The 20,390-nt window shown below is 37.5% G+C and overlaps 1 pseudogene; it reads right to left on the bottom strand.

Annotated features, from left to right (window-relative positions):
- Window positions 1–5,267: 5,267 nt before the first annotated feature.
- Window positions 5,268–5,955, bottom strand: LOC137205692 (GTP-binding nuclear protein Ran-like; annotated as a pseudogene).
- Window positions 5,956–20,390: the final 14,435 nt, after the last annotated feature.

Here is a 20,390-nt window from a genome sequence, read left to right as displayed (position 1 = left end):
CTTTATTTCCCCCATTATCTTCTTTTTGTTGGATTAACTTAATATATTATGATTCTGTTTTACCTATATTGTTGACTTAACTAGATAGAGCTCTTTATTATAGTATTTGCTAGGTTTTATATTATATATCTTTAACTTATCACATTCTAACTTCAGGTAAAATTATACCACTTCATGAACATTTTATGAACTTTTCAATGGTATACACCTTTTTCTCCCTGTCCATCTTTTGTGGTTATCCTCCCTGTCTAATTTTACAACGGTTATAAACCATGTTTATTCTTTTTTTTTTTAATTTATTTATTTTATTTTTGGCTGTGTTTGGTCTTCGTTGCTGTGCATGGGCTTTCTCTAGTTGCGTCGAGTGGGGGCTACTCTTTGTTGTGGTACGTGGGTTTCTCATTACGGTGGTTTCTTTTGTTGTGGCACTCGGGCTCAGTAGTTGTGGCTCGCAGGCTTAGTAGTTGTGGCTCATGGGCTTAGTTGCTCTGCGGCATGTGGGATCTTCCCGGACCAGGGCTCAAACCCATGTTCCCTGCATTGACAGGCAGATTCTTAACCACTGCACCACCAGGGAAACCCCAACCATGTTTAATCTTACTATTATTTTTGTTAAACAATTGTCTTTTAAAATATATTTAAAATAATAATAATATATTTTCCCATTTTATTGCCATTTTTAGTGCTCTTTATTCCTTGTGTAGATCTTTATTTCTACTTGGTATTATTTTCTTTCTGCCTGAAGGACTTTTTTAAAAAACATTTATTGTAGTAATGATCTGCTGGTGACAAATTCTTTCAGTTTTCTGCATAAGTCTTTATTTCATCTTCTTTTTTGAAAGAAATTTTCACTAGTTATAGAGTTTTAGATTGACAGATATTGTTTCACTGGGTTTTTGCTTGCATTTTTTCTAGACAAGAAATCAGCTGTCATTCTTATTTTTTGTCTCTTTGGATGTAATACAACTTTTTTTTCCCTCTGACTAATATTTTTTCTTTATCACTGATTTTGAGCAGTTTAATTATGACATACCTTGGCATATTTTCTTCAGTTTCTTGTGTTTGGGGTTTCTAAAATTCTTGGCTCTATGGGTTTGTAGTTTTCAGCAAATTTTAAAGAACTGTAGCCATTATTTTTTTCAAGTAGTTTTTTCCACCACTTCCATCATCCCCCAAACCCAGAGACTCCAATTATACATATATTAGGGCTGCTTGATTTTGTCCTACACTTCATGGAGGCATTGTTCATTGAAAAAGCTTCTCTTTAGTTCATTTTGGGTAGTTTTATTGCTACGTATTTAATTTCATTAATATTTTTTCTTCAATGTCTAACCTGCTCTTAATCTTATCCAGTCTATTTTCATTTCAAATGTTACATTTTCTCCTTTAAAGGTTTGATTTGGATTTCTTTCTCTCTCTCTCTGTCCTCTCTACTTAAATCTCTGAATGTATGATATATAGCTGTAATAACTTTTAATGTCCTTGTTTTCTAATTTCAACATATGCATCAATTTTGAGTCATCTTTGGTTTATTACATTTAAAAATTTATTTTCCTGTTTTTTTGGTCTGGTAATTTGTTATTGGATTTCATCTGTTGTAAATACTACATTGGTGTTTATAGAAATAATTTTTTTTTAATTTAGAAAAAATACTTTTTTATTACTATAAATATTCTTGTATTTTGTTCTGGAATACATTAATTTTGAAGGGTTTGGTTTCTTCAGCTCTTGCATTTACTTACGATTTGTTAGGTGTAACTGTAGCAGTGCTCAGTCTAAGGAGAATCACTCCACTAATAATACAAGACCCCTCTTTGTAGCCTACCCAAAACTCAGTGAATCATGAGGGTTTTCATTTTGGCTGGTGGGAACAGACACTATACGTGGCCTTGTGTGAGTGTTGGGCATTATCACCTCTAATCCTTTTGTGTGACTCTGCTCAGCTTCAGGAAGTTTCCTCACATACACTTGCTGATTATTACTCAGCTGAACACTGAGGGGTCCCTTTGCAAGCTTAGGAATTCTTTCTCTGTATATCCTTCTTCTCTTTGGTGCGCTGTCCTAAGAACCTTCTTCACAGACTTTTACCTCTTATCTCCTCAAGTTACAAGGTACACTCTGCTCTGCTTAGATACCCTCTACTTGCACCATGATTTGAAACTTTCTTAAGGAAGTAAACTAGAGCAACTATAGATATCACCTTACTTGTTTTCTGTCTTTCAGTGATCACTGTCCTTTATTGCCTGATATCCCATGTCATGAAAACAATTTAAAAAATATTTTGTCATTTTTGTTGTTTCAGGCTGGTGTGTACATCTGGCCAGAAGCAGAAATTTTGAGTTGTCTTGCAACCTTAGTTAAATACTCTATGGATTTTTTTTTTCAACTTCTCTATGCTTATATCAAATCTCCCAAATAAGACAGTGAACTCCTCTAGGACAGGGGATTCATCTTAAACTTGGGCATGTTCCCTGTAACACTGTGTAGTTTGCTGTAAATTTTAAAAGTTACTGGTACAAGGGTAATGACTGCATAGGAATTATTTGCAACATTCTTTCTGTCCTTGTCTATCACACGATATTTAATAATGTCATCTTGAGTTTATTGTTATCTGTGCTCCTCTGACGGAGGAGGAGGGTTGAGTCAGTCTGGCTTTGAGTGAAAGTAGGAGTTACAGGGCCTGAGACCCTGGGTTGTAAACGAAATTTACAACTGGGTAGAAAAGTTAAAGACCAAATGTTGAGTGAAAGTCAGGAAAAGGAAATACAGAGGAGCCCAGTGACTGGGATTCCAGTGAGGAGCCAGAAGTATGGAATCTGGGAACAAGGATAAAGGGGGAAAAAAGCAGTCCTGCAAATATCCTGAGGTATGTGCTGGATGATATCCATTTGAATATTTAAAAAAAATCACCTGGTATAGAAATGGTAAAAAGAGTGAATCTGGCATAAAGAGACAGAAGTTTGATGGAAAACTCACTTGATGCACATTAACTCTAACAGGTTCCTCTCCCAATTCTGTTAGTGTGGCTCTAATCGCTACATTAGCTCTATAAACCCCACCATCCTGCTTATTCAGAGAGGTTTCCTGGCTCTGTTGCTTTATAACTAAGACATTTGTAAACATAATAAACACTCCCACAAAACATCCGTCTCAAAATTGGTTCCCTTTCTTCATAAAGGAGCCAGAAATTCTGATATGATCACAATAAAAAGATCATGCTGTTTGTTATACTAAGGGCGTTTCATTACCTTAGCAAGTGTTTTAAATGAATAATAAGTTTAAAACTCAAATAGAGTATTATAAGGTAATATCTCAAAACATTTCAGAATTATTTGCTCTTTGTTCAGATACTATAGCTTCTAGGTAGAGCAATGTCTGATAGGCCTTACTCAATATAACCATAAATTTCTGTGGTTTCTACCCACCCATCAGATTCCATAAAAGCCAGATAAAAATTCCTGAAGATCATTTAAAATAATAATAGAGCTATGTCCTGGCACTATGATGAAGGCCATGCAATATATTATCACATTTAATACTTGCAATAATGCTATGAAGTTGGTATTGTTATTATTTCCATTTACTAGAGGAAAATCCAGTATAGAGAGTTTAAGTAACTTGTCCAAAGTTGCTGGTTTTCAGGAAGATCAACATCAGATCTGTTTGATTTCAAATTTCTTAATCACTGTTCTGCATGATTTTCTCTCATTCTCTCTTTTGTCTCTTTTTTGGAGGGAAGGACTGAGCTACAAATTCAACAGGCTTTACATAATACCAATTTATCATTATTTCACTTAGTCAAAAGGTGCTATAGACTTAATGTTTTTGTCCCCCCAAATACATTTGTTGCAACCTAATCCCTAGTGTGATGGTGCTTGGAAGTGAGGCTTTGGGGAGGTGATTAGGTCATGAGGATAGAGCCCTCATGAATGGAATTCATGCCCTTATAAAAGAGACCCCCATCAGCCATGTGAGGACATAGTGAGAAGATGGCTGTCTATGAACCAAGAAGTGGGCTCCCATTAGACACCAAAACTGCTGCCACCCTGATCTTCTTCCAGTTTCTCAGAGCTATGAGAAATGTCTGTTGTTTAGGCCACCTACGCTATGGTATTTTATATTTTGTTATAGCAGCTCAAATAGATCCAAGGCTATTCTAGAATATGTTCTTGGAATTCATCAAAAAGCCCTGACTTCTTTGTAATTAAAGAGTTTGCTTGAATTAGGAGTCTCTCTTCCACTCTCTGCTACTACCTTAAAAATGTATTCCAAGATAAAATGGCACTGTCTACCCATAAAAATTCATAAAACACAGTAGGTTTTCTATATTTTTGCTACTGTAAAATTCAGGTTAACTTTCCTTTTACTGGAACTCAATGCAAACGGAATATTCATGATTTATTGGGAGGGAGAGAATTTATCTGGAGGTTGTGGGTATTCCCTCACAATGACTGATAGGGGGCAGCAGAGGGCTTTACAAGTGAGCATGGCTGAGGCCAGATGAGAAAAGCTTTCCTTGAGTGTGTTGGGAGTGGGAATAGAGAGAAGGGTGAGCAGTGGTGGAAAGGGTTATCAGAAATCATGAAAGGCAGGAGAAAAAGGAATCAAGTCATGGGTGTAGCTAGGCCAGGTAGGAGAGAGTCAGAGAAATTGCCAATTAGAGTTGAAGATAACAACCAGTTAAATAGACAAAACCCCATCTGCAGGGCTTTCTGTCTAGTCCTATCCAGCTTCAAGCTATGAAGAACTATAATTACAGATTTAAAAAATCTTAGGTGGTACCAGTCACAATCTTATATACTTTATATTTGATATTATATTTGTTGATTATTTTTATTACATTTATTTGTTATATTTGTTACATTTATATTTATTATTTCTCATGAAACTATCATAAATTCTTTTTTTTATTTGAAATACAACTTTATTCTGATTCTAAATGAAAAGGAATGGGAATGACAGTAGAAAACAAGATTCTACCCCTGAATATAGTGATGTGACTGTAACAGTCTTATATTTGAAACTCAAGGAGGAAACAACTGTGTTGCAAAACAGCTAAATATGCAGGTCCAAAAAATGAAGGTTTTTTTTTTTTTTTTAACTGCCACATTCACTCCGAAGCCCATTCATCTCCTTTAGCATCCCAAAGATTAAGCACATGTTCTGCTTAGCTATATAATAAAGTGGCAAACACACTGCACCACTGACATCACAGAACAGTTGCCTATAAGACTAGACTTCGGACTCTGGGCTCCCGCTTCACTTTCTCACATGTCATCATCTTCATCTGGGAGAGCAGTTGTCTGAGCAGCCTCTAGATGATGCTTAGACCGCACTGCCAAGGCTGGGTCCATGACCACCTCTGGCGGGGTGAGAGCAGGCATGGCAATGAACTCCAAGTTAGGGTCTCTGATCAGTTTTATAGCAAGCCAGAGGAAGGGCTTTTCAAAGTTGTAGTTACTTTTGGCAGAAATGTCATAGTACTGAAGATTCTTCTTTCGGTGGAAGACAATTGACTTTGCCTTAACCTTCCTGTCCTTAATATCCACTTTGTTGCCATACAACATGATGGGGGTGTTTTCACACACTCGTACCAGATCTCTATGCCAGTTAGGCATGTTCTTGTAAGTAACTCTCGATGTTACATCAAACATTATAATGGCACAATGAGCTTGGATATAATAGCCATCTCTCAGTCCACCAAATTTCTTCTGACCAGCTGTATCCCATACATTGAACTTAATCCGTCCTTTGTTGGTATGGAACACGGGGATGGACCTCAACACTCAAGGTAGCTATATACTTCTCAGATTCACTAGTCAGATGACGTTTCACGAACGTATCAGTAGTTTTTCCAGTACCACCATCACCAACCAATACAAGTTTGAACTGAACTTGGGGCTCTTCTTGGGCAGCCATCGTGATGTTACTTCCAGAAACATCTCTGTGCCCTTCTGACTGAACTCATAAATTCTTACAAAAATCCTATGGTGGGGATTATCCAAATATTACAAAAAAAGAAACTAAGCAAGTGCAGAAAATTTGGGGTTAGATCTTAAGGCTAATCTACTCTCAGATCATAGGCTTTCTCCCTTAAATTCTCAACAAAGTGACAGTTTTCTTCCAGTAAAAGATTATTTCTGCACCCAGGAAATTTGAAGAAAATCAATGCAGCTGTATTTTAAAAATTCCAAGTTCCCTTTATAAATCTATTTTTTGTCTAAGCAATATTCTTTTTTTAAAAAAAATTTTATTTTAACATCTTTATAAGCAGTATTCTTTAGAATGCACTTATTGGAATGAAAATCTTTCCTTGGAGATTTGTAGTTCTTTGGGATACCGTTCAAATAATTTAATTATCAAATTATCTGAAGGTAATAAGAGAATAGTAGGTATTAGACTAGGGAGTCCCTCAGTTGCAGAGGTGTATGTGACCCTGAGGGCTTCAATTACTTATAGAATTGACACTTCCTCTCAGAAGCTGTTATATTACCACATAAGCTTGATTTATGCTAAATTTAGATAAAAAATGAAGCAGCCATTATACGTGCTCAGATTATTATGAGGCTGCAATAATTTATATACATTGGTTTGTATTTAAAAATTCTAACATGATTTAGAAATTAATATTTAGACGTTTGTTTTCCAGCATAATTCTAGAGGAGGGGCCAGAACTGTGAAACCAGTATTCTCTCATGATTTGATTAAAATAGTGAAATCAGAAAAATTCTACAAGAGCAAAAGAAAAAGGTGATCCTAGCATTGGTATAACAGAATGCCTTTCAGGATGCTCTACCTCATCTCAAAATAGCCTGCAGAAAAATGAAAAATACATAAATAAAAGGATACATAGGGCAACCAATAACAGAATATTGTTTTCTCTTATATTGCGTAGATGTGTCCATTTTATGCGTATATTGTAGAACTATGCCTAGGCTAGTAGGCATAGTTACATACCTATGAAATTACGGCTATGTAAAATTATTGGATAGAATCTTTAAACTTTGAGACTCTAAGATGGTCTTCATGATTCCTGCTTGCTGATATTCATGCCTTTGTCCATTCCCATGCTCTGAGTATGGATGGACTTGTGACTTGCTTCTAACCAATAGGATATGGCAAAAGGAATGGACTATGACTTGCATGATTATGCTACATTATTTAAGAATCTGTTTTGCTAGAGAATTTCCTTATTAACTTGATGAAATAAGTAGCCATATTGAGAATGTCCATGTGGCAAAGAACTTAGGTAAACTTCACTCCAAAGGCCATCAAGGAGCTTGACCTCAGTGCTACAGCTGCAAGAAAATAAATTCTGCCAACAACCTGAGTGAGTCTGGAAGTAGATTCTTCTTCAGTGAAGCCTAGATGAGAAAACAGTCCTGTTGATACCTTGATTGCTGCCTCAGAAGACCCTAAGAAGAGGACCCAGCTAAGCCATGCCTAGACTCCTAGCCCCCAAAAACTGAGATGATAAATATGTGTTTTTTTCAAGCTGTCAAGTTTGTAGTAATTTGTTATTCAATGGTCTATCTAATATATACTCCATCTAGCTAATATTAGTCTTACCTCTAATTACTCTCATATCACTTTGTTTAAATCTTTAAAAAAATTCACATAATAGTTGTTTACTTTTAATTAATTATCTATCTCCCTTCCCCTAAATCTCTTACTAATTTTGTAACCTCTGACAAGTCACTTGAATTCCCTGAAGCTCCGTTTCTCCATCTATAAACTGAGTTTAATCATACCTATGCCCCCAAGGTTGTGAGGGTTAACTAGGCTTGTGTTTGAAAGAAGCCCTGTATGATGTTTTAACTCCTGTCTTTTCAGACTCTTTCTAGATAGAATTAACTTTAATCATGATTCATTCTGTATGCCCTAGATTTTGTTGCATATCAGTCCCTAAAATCTTGGCTTACGCCTTGGATTCTTGTCTTCTGGTCTATCTGGCTCTCTGAGTGGACAACAATGCTTGTTTGTCTCTGACTGCTTTGTTGCAGCTCATAAGCTGAGCTTATTACACAAGAAGGGTGGTGGTGGCCAACAGTCTACAACAAATGAGAATTTCAAAGCTGGTTTTTTAAAAATATACTTTGGTGCTCTTGGAATAGGGTGGTCACACCCGGCCAATTCCACTACCCTCTTCCTACTAGATAAACAAAACATGAAATTTCTCTTCCTGTAGCATTGAGTCCACTGGGAAAAACATGAACACACTGTGCTTTTAATTAGCTGGAGAATGAATTCTGAGCCTGGGCTGTTTAAAAAAGTTGGGAGCAGATTCTCAGCACCTGCAAAATGGTAACAAGTTTCCTGGATAGTTGTGGTGGCTTATCTGAACATGAGTTCCTTACAGTACCCCAAAACTACCAGTGCCTTCAGGGCCTCCATAAATAAGTGCCTGGTTTATAAGTTTGTATCTTCTGATATAAATCCCATGCTTTGTTACCCTCTGAAAAAATTGTATGTGAATGAAATGTCACAGAATTATAGAAAGTAACTTAGCAATAATCTAGCTAGCATTTTTAATACTGTACTCTCCGCTGTGCAGAGTGCTTGATAGTGTTTCATTTAATGTGATCCGACTCACTCGTCGTACAGATGGAAAAATCTAAACAATTTGGTTAATTGGCAACTTTCATTTATAGCATGTGCTCTACTTCATCATAGTGTTTATATATGAACAACTGAGTACATAAATTACATTTACATGGCAGTTTGAAAGTAGGCAGTGTAATATAATGGTTAGCATCCCTGGCCTTTGGGTGATACAGACTGGGGTTTGAATCCTGGTCTGCTGTCTCCAGCTGTGTGCTATAGGATGAGTTACTTAACCTCTCTGAACCACTATTTCTCCATCTGTATCTTGGAGATTAAAATGCTACATCGGCTTGTTACATGAATTAGATAAAATTAAGAACGTGAATGTAAAATTAAGAATCTAAGTGATTGTGTAGTAAAGTGTGCCGTAAATGATAGCTATTATTATAAAGTACTTTCATATCAATTAAACTTCATGTAATAGATTATTACTATTATTATCATAATCTACATTTTATCTTTTAATATTATCTTATTATTTTACACTTTTTGCAAATAAGAAAATGAAGTCATAGAAAAGAGGTAAATGCTGGTCAGGTGTTCTGTGATATTAGGCAAGAGCTGAGACTCAGATTGAGATGTACAGACTTCAGCTCTCAAGCTGTTTCCTATTCTGCAATGCTGTTTCTTTACAGTAAGTGCTTTTTCCATTCAGCTGAGAACTTAGCTCCCTGCTTAGGCTATAACTCCTTGAGGGCAGGAATTTTGCATCTCCAGGGAAACCAACACATAGGCCTTCAATAGATATGTTTAGTTTATAAAAACAAGTTAACACACAATTCTAAGGAATATGAACTCTTAGTACAAGATAAGTCACTTGTCCCTCAAACTGAATCTCAAAGGCAAAAGCAAGGCAGTTATCACAGAAGGACAAAGTGCAGCATGAACTACCTAGAGATCCAGGACAGGGCATCATTGCTGGGTAATTACTTTGTAGAGGTAATTATATAGGCCATATTTGCATATATTAGCCTAAGGTGGTGTGTGTGGGTGTGTGTGTGTGTGTGTGTGTGTGTGTATAAAAGCCACATTTTTCCTCTTTTCTGCCCCCACCGAGCACAGTTTCAGAATTTGGTGTTCATAAGGATATAGGGCTTTATTGATTAATTACTTCACCTAATGAGTATTTATTGAGTTTCTAATATGTGTCAGACACTGTATTAGACCCTGAGGACACAAAAATCAGTAAAGCTGAGTCTTTCCTTATGGAACTCATAGTAGGGAAGAAAGATGAAATGTTAACTAGAAAAACATATTTGTGATAACCTACTATTGAGATTGAGGTAAGCTCAAGTTGTTCTTAGAACACATAGCAGGGAGATTCTGATTAGGACCGGGAGGATCAAAGAAAACTCCTTGGAAGGAATGATAAGTGAGCTAAGTCTCAGAGGAATTAACCTGAATAGGAAGGAAAGGTGTCTATTAAATACCACATGCTCAAAGACATGGAGATTTGAATCATCAGGAGCAGTTCTGGGAAATACAGGTGATTCAGAGCATAACTCAGAGGGAGAGGACCAAGGCCATAAATATAACTGGTGAAGTAATCATGGGCAGATCTTGAAGACCTTATAAAGCACTTGAAGGATTTTGGACAATAGTTTAAGGCATTTAGAAACCATTAAAGCTTTAAGCAAGGGAGTGACATAATAATATTTGGAAAGATGACCCTAATCATTTGTGCAGAATAAGACTCATGGGCTGATGCTGTTGGAAGGAGAACCTTTAGGAGGCTGTGGAAGTAAACCAAGTGAGAAGTCGTAGCAAGGACCTGGTCACCAAAATATAGGGCAGAGGAAGGAGAGGAGGACGCTGCAGATGACACCCAGACTTTGATGCTGGTGACCGGGGAACGGTGGTATAATTCACTAAGGAGTAATGAGGAACAGACTTTAGTGGGCCACAGGGAGCGTTTGGTTGTGTGGATGTGATAAGAAGGGAAAGGGGAAGAATGGATAAGGATATTGGAGGGAAGCAGTGGTATCACTGAAGCCTGAACTGGAGAAAATAATGATGTTAGGGGATGATTTATCGCAGCAAATAGAAAGAGGGAGGTGGAAGAGAAGGTAAAATAAGGACTAAAAAGTGTTAATTGGATTTAACAAATATCAGTTACTAGTGACCATGGTAAGAACAGTTTCAGAGAAGAGCAGGAAGCCAAGAAAAGATGGTTATATATTTTTATTTGGAGGGAAAAAAGCCTAAGGATAGCATGGAAGTCATATTAAAGTTGTCTTCCCTCTGGGAACATGGTAGGATTTCATTTTCTCACACCCTTTGAAGTTAGAGCTATGTGACTTGGTATTGCTAATGAAATGTAAGCAGATGTGACATTGTCACTTTGGGGTGGAAACAAGCTGATGTGTAATTTTCTACCTTTCCTTTTCCTGTCTCAGAGATCTGGAAAGCATGTGTCAAGATAAATTTCCCATTAGCCTGCTTGAAAGACTACAATGAACACAGTATCCCAGGTGACCCACATTGAGTGTGTAACATGAGCCAAAGTTCAGTTAATGTTGATTTCTCTATCTCTTGCATTTTGCATTGCATCTCAGCTTTGTATCCACCAATTTCCTTTTTTCTCTTTGGAGTTATTTACTCTTATAATATAGAAAGTGTACTATGTGACCCACATGTTCCAGTACCCAGAACAGATTGGCTAGAGGCTCTGTGTCCCAGTTCCAACTTCCCATAAGAAAGAATTTGATTGGCCAAGCTTGGGTCAGGTGATCACTTCTAGCTCTAATAAACTTTACCACAATATGGAAGGGGAAGAGCTATGTCATGATACATAAGTTGTGATGGGAGCACGACTCACTTCATGAGAAGAGGTATGGCATAATAGATGGTATCTTTGACATCTCCAGTACAGTTATGAGACTTCAGTGACTGTATCTTGTGGAATTAAAGGCACTGGCTCACTTCAAATAGGGTAGATGCAGTCTATAACCGTATCTAACCAAGGGTCAAAGAGGAAGTTCCCATACTTTCAGTACCAATGTTCAATGCCCAGTATTTTGGGTGGGGTGTGGGTGGGAGTTGGAGGAAGCTATAAATCTCTCTGTCATATGCAAAACCATCAGGCCAGAGGGCCAATGGCTCTAACAAGAAACAAAGGTGTAACTCGTAAGTAGGAGGCTTCAGACCAGCTCTGGCAATGGCTGCACTTGCACATAAGAGGAAACATACCATAAAAGATCATTATTCTCATCTGAGGGCAAGTTATTGACTTACTGGGGAAGAGGTATTCAGTAGATGGCAGATCCCCAAATCAAAAGGTCTTTAATCCAAGCAGCTGTGAATGATGCTGGGGATAGCTTATTGTAAGGCCACTATTAACTTTAAATGAGTATGATTTCTCCGTTTCATAATATCAAATTTCTTGCTTGGTTAAAAAGCTAAGTGAAACAAATCTTTTCATAAAACTTTCCTTTAGTGTATTGTGGCTGACAAACTTGCAAGTAGGCAGTTTGTGAAAGATGATGGGGTTTCCGGCAGAGATGTTTTCTGAGATTCCAAGTGTGATCTTGGACCAACAGAAATATGATGAACTTGGAAAGTAAATGGAATCCTTAGTTCTCCATGTATTTCTAATGCTAGAGTTTTGTTGCCATTTGTACAACTGGACAACTTTTTATTTGCCTTAAGAAGGGGATACCCATGAAGGGAAAAAAAGTGAAACTCTCACCAGTGTTATAAACTCTGGAAACTCAGGAAACTCTCACCTGATGTGAAATCGTAGCTTCTTTTTCCAAGCCAGTCAGGAGCAGAATTAATTTGCCTCTGATATTCTTGTGGCCATAATCAGCACAGCAGGCAAAGGATAAAACTGAAGTGGGCAGCAGACTATTTCCCTCCTCAGAGCTCCGTCTTCACATGATGGGACTCAGCTCTATTTCTGGCCTCTCAGCCATTGATCCTGCCTGAAATCCGAACTCATGGCTTCTGCTCATAACCACTCTTAGCAGGGTATATGCTCAATGGCTTGTTGATTAACAATAGAGGGGAGTAAATGTCTTTCTAAGTTTATGGTAATGATTGCCTTCTACTGGGTAGGACTAACTTCTGACCTAGACCTAAAGTATTTGCCCAATAGTATCTTGCTGTTTTCCAGGCATGATACCTGAGGCTACAGTCTGGTTTAGATTTTTTTATGAAATCCAATCAATATAACATATTTGGAGGTTGGCAGGGGCTACAAAAGTTAATGGAAGGATTTTAAGCTTCAGATAGTCATAAATGGCAGATAAACCCAAGCTTCTACTTGACTATGCTATGATTGGGAGTTAGTACCTGCTGAGTGTTAACTTGGAAAGCAGCCCATCTAAAGCAGATCAACCATGTGGACCTGAGGCACAGTAATTGGAGAAGTGCTGGACTCTCTCCCAGGAATGCCTTTAATGTTATCTTTTGCCATTTTAGTTATTGTTTTTATGAACTATCATATATATTTTTATAAATAAATAAATAAAATTGTATAAAAGTGGACCTTTTCCTTCCACCGAAGATGCAAACTCCTAGAGGGAAAGGAGCATGATTTTTATTTCTAGGGTCGTCTACAATACCTATTAGGTGTCTGAAAGGATGCAGATAACAAGATGCCTGTGAGAGATTCTGTGAGGCAGACTTTTACTTGGTTTCAAATGCTGTTGTTTTTGTCTATATTTGCTATGATTAGTTAATTGGCTCCATCCAGCTCATTATCCTGCTTTGGTCTCTAAATAGTGTGGTGTGTATGACTGTTTATATGGCCTTATAGACTCAATATCTAAATGACTGAGATAATTGCATTTCCGAGCTTCATTTTACAGATACATAAATTGAGACCCTGGGTAGAGTGAAATCAAAACCCAGGTTTTCTCATTTCCATGTCTGTTTGCTTTTTCCATGCCCTTGAACCCATTGCCTTGCTCTGCCTTCATTTCTTCATGATCTCTGGTTACATGTCTAGCTTTGATGTTGACTCAGTCTTGACCTGGGATGGAATCCCTGACTCTCCCTTGACTTACTCTTGTCCTTTAAACCTGGCCTTTACCTTTGATTTCTAGATTTCTAGATTTCTAGCTATTTTCTTCCTCTGCTGTGCCCTGAGTTTAGTCTGACACTGGGGATCTGCATATATCCATGAGCTGTTATCATCTGAAAACACACACCCCAAGGCTTTAACACAAGGAGAATCAGGAGGGCTGCTGAGCAAGGTTAGAAATGCCTTGCACCTGCCTGGAGTTAAGCAGGTGGAATGATGACCAGCAAGGCTGCAAATCACCAGGCTGCACCCAGCCCTAGGGCCTCTGAGGAGAGTTATAACTTAAAAAAGCATTAGAAGCCCTGAGGCCAGCTGTCTGTTCTTAAAGTACTCCAAGGGTGCTTTTAGTATTTTAGAAGAAGGGAGAACTTTCTAGGAGGGAATAAGTTTGCCACTCACAGATGGAAGCAATTCTCTAAACCAAACCCTGGAAAACATTCCGGTGATTTATCAGCTTAATAGCAGCTTCTTTCTCTCAGCAGAATTCAGAAAGGCTGAATTAAGACTTTGACTCCTAATTTAGGGAATACAGTATGTACAATGCTTAGTTTTAGTGAAATGAAAAAAATGGAGCTATGTATTATCATTGTTGCTGTTATTATTATTATTTATTGAAAAGTATTTAAAGAATAGTTATTTACCATGAGAGTCATTGTAAGGCCAACTTTTCATTGAGAAGAGACCCAAGTAATTTCAATAGCCAAACTCTGGGCTGCTTTTAGCATCCAAAACAGCAACCTTCCTAAAAAGCATTCCTCTCTGTCAGATTAGTTTATCAGATCAGCTGGCAAAGAGCTAATCTGGCCTGCTTCTTGCTACTCCAGGCAGCCTAGAGGCAAAACTGAGACTAGGAGGAGACTAGGTGGACTTGGTTAAAGGTGGAGTTTATTGAAGTTTCTTTGTGATGAAGGGGAGGAATTCTTCTCTAAAAGAAAAAAGTGGGGCTCTGGGCTACTGGACTAACTTGACCAGACTGGTCAATTCAATTCAAAGAAATGCTCCAATTGGTCACACAGGTTGTAAATAACCAGGAAATGTAGGCAAAATAGTTTAAAATTTGTGCTTGTTAGGATTATCTGGAACACCTGATCTTGAAGTCTGATTCTATCAAAATAACTAAATGTTAGTTATATATAGAATTATAAATGAGACTCACTGAAATGCGTTCATTTGTCTGTTTGCCAGTTATTTCTTGTTTACCATTTAGGTGGGGAGAGGGGAAGAAGCATCAACTTGCAATTGTTAAAAGCATACTGGAATTTCAAAAAGCCATGACTCTTAAATTCTCTCCATCTTCTCTTTCAGTAACTCCTTATCATCTTAATTTCATGGGTCAGATGTTAGGATGAGCCCGAATTGCAGGTGCTACTGAGAAGGAAATGGCTAAATGAATAATATTTTTTACTGTTTAATATTTATTGAATCCATCTATTTCTAATTACAATATTGTGTTTCATCTCCTACAAGACTGCTTTTGCACGTGGAGTGAGATGACTTGTAACATATACTGCCATTATTATCAGGGACTTCTTATAGTTATCATTGTTGATTTAAAATCTTAGCAAACTGCAGTACACAGAAATCTGAAATAAAATGAACATCTGGTGACAATGTACCTTTCTCCTTGATTGAAAAAGTTCCCTATGAAATCTAGTGTTATTCATAGCATATACCTTCATTTGCTGCTAAACAGAGACACACAAAAATATAATATATCACATTTTAATGGTAGAAATGTGAAATCTTATAGCATGCACTGTTTTGTGTGTGTGTGTGTATGTATGTATGGGCACATAATATATTAAATATGTATTAACTATATATAATATATTAAAACCATAATATATTAAAACCCAGTACTGCACATATTGTTTTCAATAGATTTTTACTGGTAAATTGGGAAAGAAGAGTAAGAGGGATAGAGTGGGTGTGTGTGGTAGGCACTCAACATAGGTTTGCTGAGTTGAGTTGGGTGCCTAAGACAGAGTGGCAGGGTGAAGGTCTGAGTTCCAAGGTCTGGGCTGTCCTGAGAAGTCACAGAGAGGTTGGTTGTTTCCTTCTCAGTTCTCACATTCCTAATCTTTCACACTAGTGTATTTCTGGCCTTCTTCATTCTCTGAGCAAGTCTTTAATGCTGTTCTTTGTCTGCTGACAACTTAAGAAAGCCCCCTGCAAAGGAAGAGTGAATCACTAACATGGACAGAGATAAATTTTCCAAGAGGAAAAGGTGAGGAAAGAGAAGAGGAAAAGTGAATAAATAAGATACCTATTTCCCCCTAATTTAATGCACAGGCACAGAGGAAAATTTAGCTGTACAAGTTTTTTTGGTTTTGAATAAGATTTAAATAAAAGCTTTCTAAACCAATAAAGACATATATAAAATTCCTGTTGTCCTCCTTTACAGGAAACTACCTGAATCCTGACAGAAGAGACACATAACTGAAAATGAATTGCTCATTTTGGAGAAATACATTAATTGAATGTATTTGATGCTGTGTAGCCTACTCATTTATTTAAAACATGGCAAAAAGTATTTTAATACTTAGACACACACACGCACGTAGACACATAGAATTTCGTTATCATGTGACAGTCAGGTTGGTTTCCTTTTGTGTTGAAAATGGTTGGAATCCAGGAAATCTCATCTAGTCCTTTTGTATCTTCTAGAATAAATTAAAGAAACTGGAATTGAGCTTCCTAAATGGAACTTCAAAGTAACCCAGTGTTACTCTTAGGGATAATGTCAACAATATCTAACACACAAAACATTGCCCTGTCCATTTGTTTCTTGTGATTCTATGGTAAAAGATACTGCTGAACTAGTAGTATTATATTTGTACATGCATTTATGTTTTATAAATCTATTACCTAAAGGTAATGGATCCTAAATCTAGATTTCTATCCCTAACATTTTCCTAAGTTCTGGAAAGGTGTTTCCAAATGCCAAATGAACATATTTCTAACTGTGGTAGGTAAAAATTTTAGGATGGTCCCATGACCTTTGCCTGGGTGTACTCCAGTGACTATGTTACATTACATGGCAAAAGGTTGGTAAGCAGTTGGCTTTAAGATAAGGAGATTATCTAGGCGGGACTAATCAAATCACATGAGCCCTTTAAAAGCAGAGGGTTTTCTCTAGCTCATAGCAGAAGAGAAATCAGAGAGATCTGAAGCATGGGAAGCTCTGTTGTCGGATTGAAGATGGAGGAAGCCAAGGAGCAGAGACCCCCTAGTAGACGGCCTGAATGAATCTGAAAGCGGATTTTTCCCCAGAGCCTCCAAGATAAGAAAAAGCCCAATTCTGGTGAATTCCTTGAATTTTCTCAGCAGAGAATCTAGTTAAGCCTGCCTGAACATCTGACCTACAGACTGTTGCCTTCTGTCTGAGGTTGGGGCCTGGCTGTGGGTAAGGGGTGGACTGGGTTCAGACACCTGGTCCCACCACATCTTGCATGGGGTAAGGCAGTAGCCATCCATGTCCTCCTGGGCTAGGAGCATCACAGTACACACAGATGACTGAGCAGAATCCTCTTGCCCACTTCTGAGTTAGGTCCTGAGAAGCATGGAGGTTGCAATCCTTTGAGGGTCTCCCATCTGCCATTGGTTTGGGCCGTGGGATACAGGAAGAAGATATTGACTGTATTTATATATTATTTGCTAAACAGGATTCCTTCTATTTAACTTCTTTTACAACTGAAATTTAAACCAATGTTATTGTCTAGTATCAATCACCAGGAAAAAAATGTCAGTCAACAATAATAGGCCCATAATATCACTATAATTTGATATGTAATTGGCTTATAATTTGATCTATAATTCGTTTCTGGCGCTTTGACATCACGACCATTGAGTTTAGGTGCTCAGCCATTCTGATGTAGATTGCACTGTGTTGTGTTGTGTTCAAGTGGGTTTCAACTCAGTAAGTCCTGGATTGACTCTAACCTCAGGGTCTTCCTTGTGATCAGTTATGTGGTCATGGAAGCAAAGGGGTTGGGTGGGAGTAGTGGAGGGAACTTGAATTTGGGTTGAGAAACAAGGAATCATATGCAGAACCAAGGAGTAGGTAGAACCCGAAAATACGAAGTTAGTACAAAGAGCTGGAAAAACGACTTATATCAGGGATCAGGCATTTGTGTGTAGCTTCCATTTCCGTCATTAGCATGCTGTGTTGGCTTTTTCAGAGCAAGTTTCTCAGAGTCTCAGTTTCTCTAGTTGTAAAATATCTGTTCTAAATAGGTCAATGGTTGTGAGAACTGGAAAAAATCAACGCCTCTTGAGCTCTATCCACATGCCCTCGCACTTCAAAAGAAAACACTATACAGATATGGAAGTTGGAGTTTTTAAATTTAATGGACACGTAGGCATGGAAGGCCTAATTCTTTGATACTTAGAGAACAGCCATTCTGAGGATGCCCTCTTTGGGAGTGTTTAAAGTATTTGATGATTATATAATAATTGATTGTGCTCTTACACTTCAGAGCAGATTAAGTTTCTTTTTTAATTGTTCTCAGTTTAGTTGAGGTGTAATTGGTATACAACATTATATTAGTTTTAGGTACACAACATTATGATTCAATATTAGTATATATTGTGAAATGATCACCACAACAAATCTAGTTAATATCAGTCACCATACATAGTTACAGATTTTTTTCTTGTGATGAGAACTTTTTTTTTTCAGGAATAGATCCAAGTACACATATAGAAAAATTTTTTAACATCTTTATTGGAATATAATTGCTTTACAATGGTGTGTTAGTTTCTGCTGTATAACAAAGTGAATCAGCTATATGTATATGTATATCCCCAAATCCCCTCCCTCTTGCGTCTCCCTCCCACCCTCCCTAATCCACCCCTCTAGGTGCTCACAGAGCACCGAGCTGATCTCCTGTGCTATGCCGGCTGCTTCCCACTAACTATTTTACATCTGGTAGTGTATATATGTCCATGTCACTCTTTCACTTCATCCCAGCTTACACTTCCCCCTCCCCATGTCCTCAAGTCCATTCTCTACATCTGCGTCTTTATTCCTGTCCTGCCTCTAGGTTCTTCAGAACCTTTTTTTTTTTTTTTTTAGATTCCATATATATATGTGTTACCATACCATACAGTATTTGTTTTTCTCTCTTTCTGACTTACTTCACTCTGTATGACACACTCTAGGTCCATCCACCTCCCTACAAATAACTCACAGTTTTGTTTCTTTTTATGGCTGAGTAATATTCCATTGTATATATGTGCCACATCTTCTTTATCCATTCATCTGTCGATGGACACTTAGGTTGCTTCCATGTCCTAGCTATTGGAAATAGTGCTGCAATGAACACTGTGGTACAAGACTCTTTTTGAATTATGGTTTTCTCTGGGTATATGACCAGTAGTGGGATTGCTGGGTCATATGGTAGTTCTATTTTTAGTTTTTTAAAGGAACCTCCATACTGTTCTCCATAGTGGCTGTACGAATTTACATTCCCACCAGCAGTGCAAGAGTGTTCCCTTTTCTCTACACCTTCTCCAGCATTTAATGTTTGTAGATTTTTTGATGATGGCCATTCTAAGCAGTGTGAGGTGATAACGTCATTGTAGTTTTGATTTGCATTTCTCTAATGATTAGTGATGTTGCACATCCTTTCTTGTGTTTGTTGGCAATCTGTGTATCTTCTTTGGAGAAATGTCTGTTTTGGTCTTCTGCCCATTTTTGGATTGGGTTGTTTGTTTTCTGATATTGAGCTGCATGAGCTCCTTGTATATTTTGGAGATTAATCCTTTGTCAGTTGCTTCGTTTGCAAATATTTTCTCCCATTCTGAGGGTTATCTTTTTGTCTTACTTATGGTTTCCTTTGCTGTGCAAAAGCTTTTAAGTTTCATTAGGTCCCATTTGTTTATTTTCATTTTTACTTCCATTTCTTTAGGAGGTGGGTCAAAAAGGATCTTGCTGTGATTTATGTCATAGAGTGTTCTGCCTCTGTTTTCCTCTAAGAGTTTTATAGTGTCTGGCCTTACATTTAGGTCTTTAATCCATTTTGAGTTTATTTTTGTGTATGGTGTTAGGAAGTGTTCTAATTTCATTCCTTTACATGTAGCTGTCCAGTTTTCCCAGCACCACTTATTGAAGAGGACACCTTTACTCCATTGTATATTCTTGCCTCCTTTGTCAAAGATAAGGTGACCATATTTGCATGGGTTTATCTCTGGACTTTCTCTCCTGTTCCATTGATCTATATTTCTGTTTTTGTGCCAGTACCCTACTGTCTTGATTAATGTAGCTTTGCAGTAGAGTCTGAAGTCAGGGAGCCTGATTCCTACAGCTCTGTTTTTCTTTCTCAAGATTGCTTTGGCTATTTGGGGTCTTTTGTGTTTCCATACAAATTGTGAAATTTTTTGTTCTAGTTCTGTGAAAAACGCCATTGGTAGTTTGATAGGGACTGCATTGAATCTGTAGATTGCTTTGGGTAGTATAGTCATTTTCACAATGTTGATTCTTCAAATCCAAGAACATGGTACATCTTTCCATCTGTTTGTGTCATCTTTAATTTCTTTCATCAGTGTCTTACAGTTTTCTGCATACAGGTCTTTTGTCTCCTTAGGTGGGTTTAATCCTACGTATTTTATTCTTTTTGTTGCAGTGGTAAATGGGAGTGTTTCCTTAATTTCTCTTTCAGATTTTTCATCATTAGTGTATAGGAATGCTAGAGATTTCTGTGCATTAATTTTGTATCCTGCTACTTTACCAAATTCATTGATTAGCTCTAGGAGTTTT

The sequence above is a fragment of the Pseudorca crassidens genome, chromosome 14 (genome assembly GCF_039906515.1).
Source record: "Pseudorca crassidens isolate mPseCra1 chromosome 14, mPseCra1.hap1, whole genome shotgun sequence".
In the NCBI taxonomy this organism is placed as follows: domain Eukaryota; kingdom Metazoa; phylum Chordata; class Mammalia; order Artiodactyla; family Delphinidae; genus Pseudorca; species Pseudorca crassidens.
This window is presented reverse-complemented; position numbering and strand designations above follow the sequence as displayed.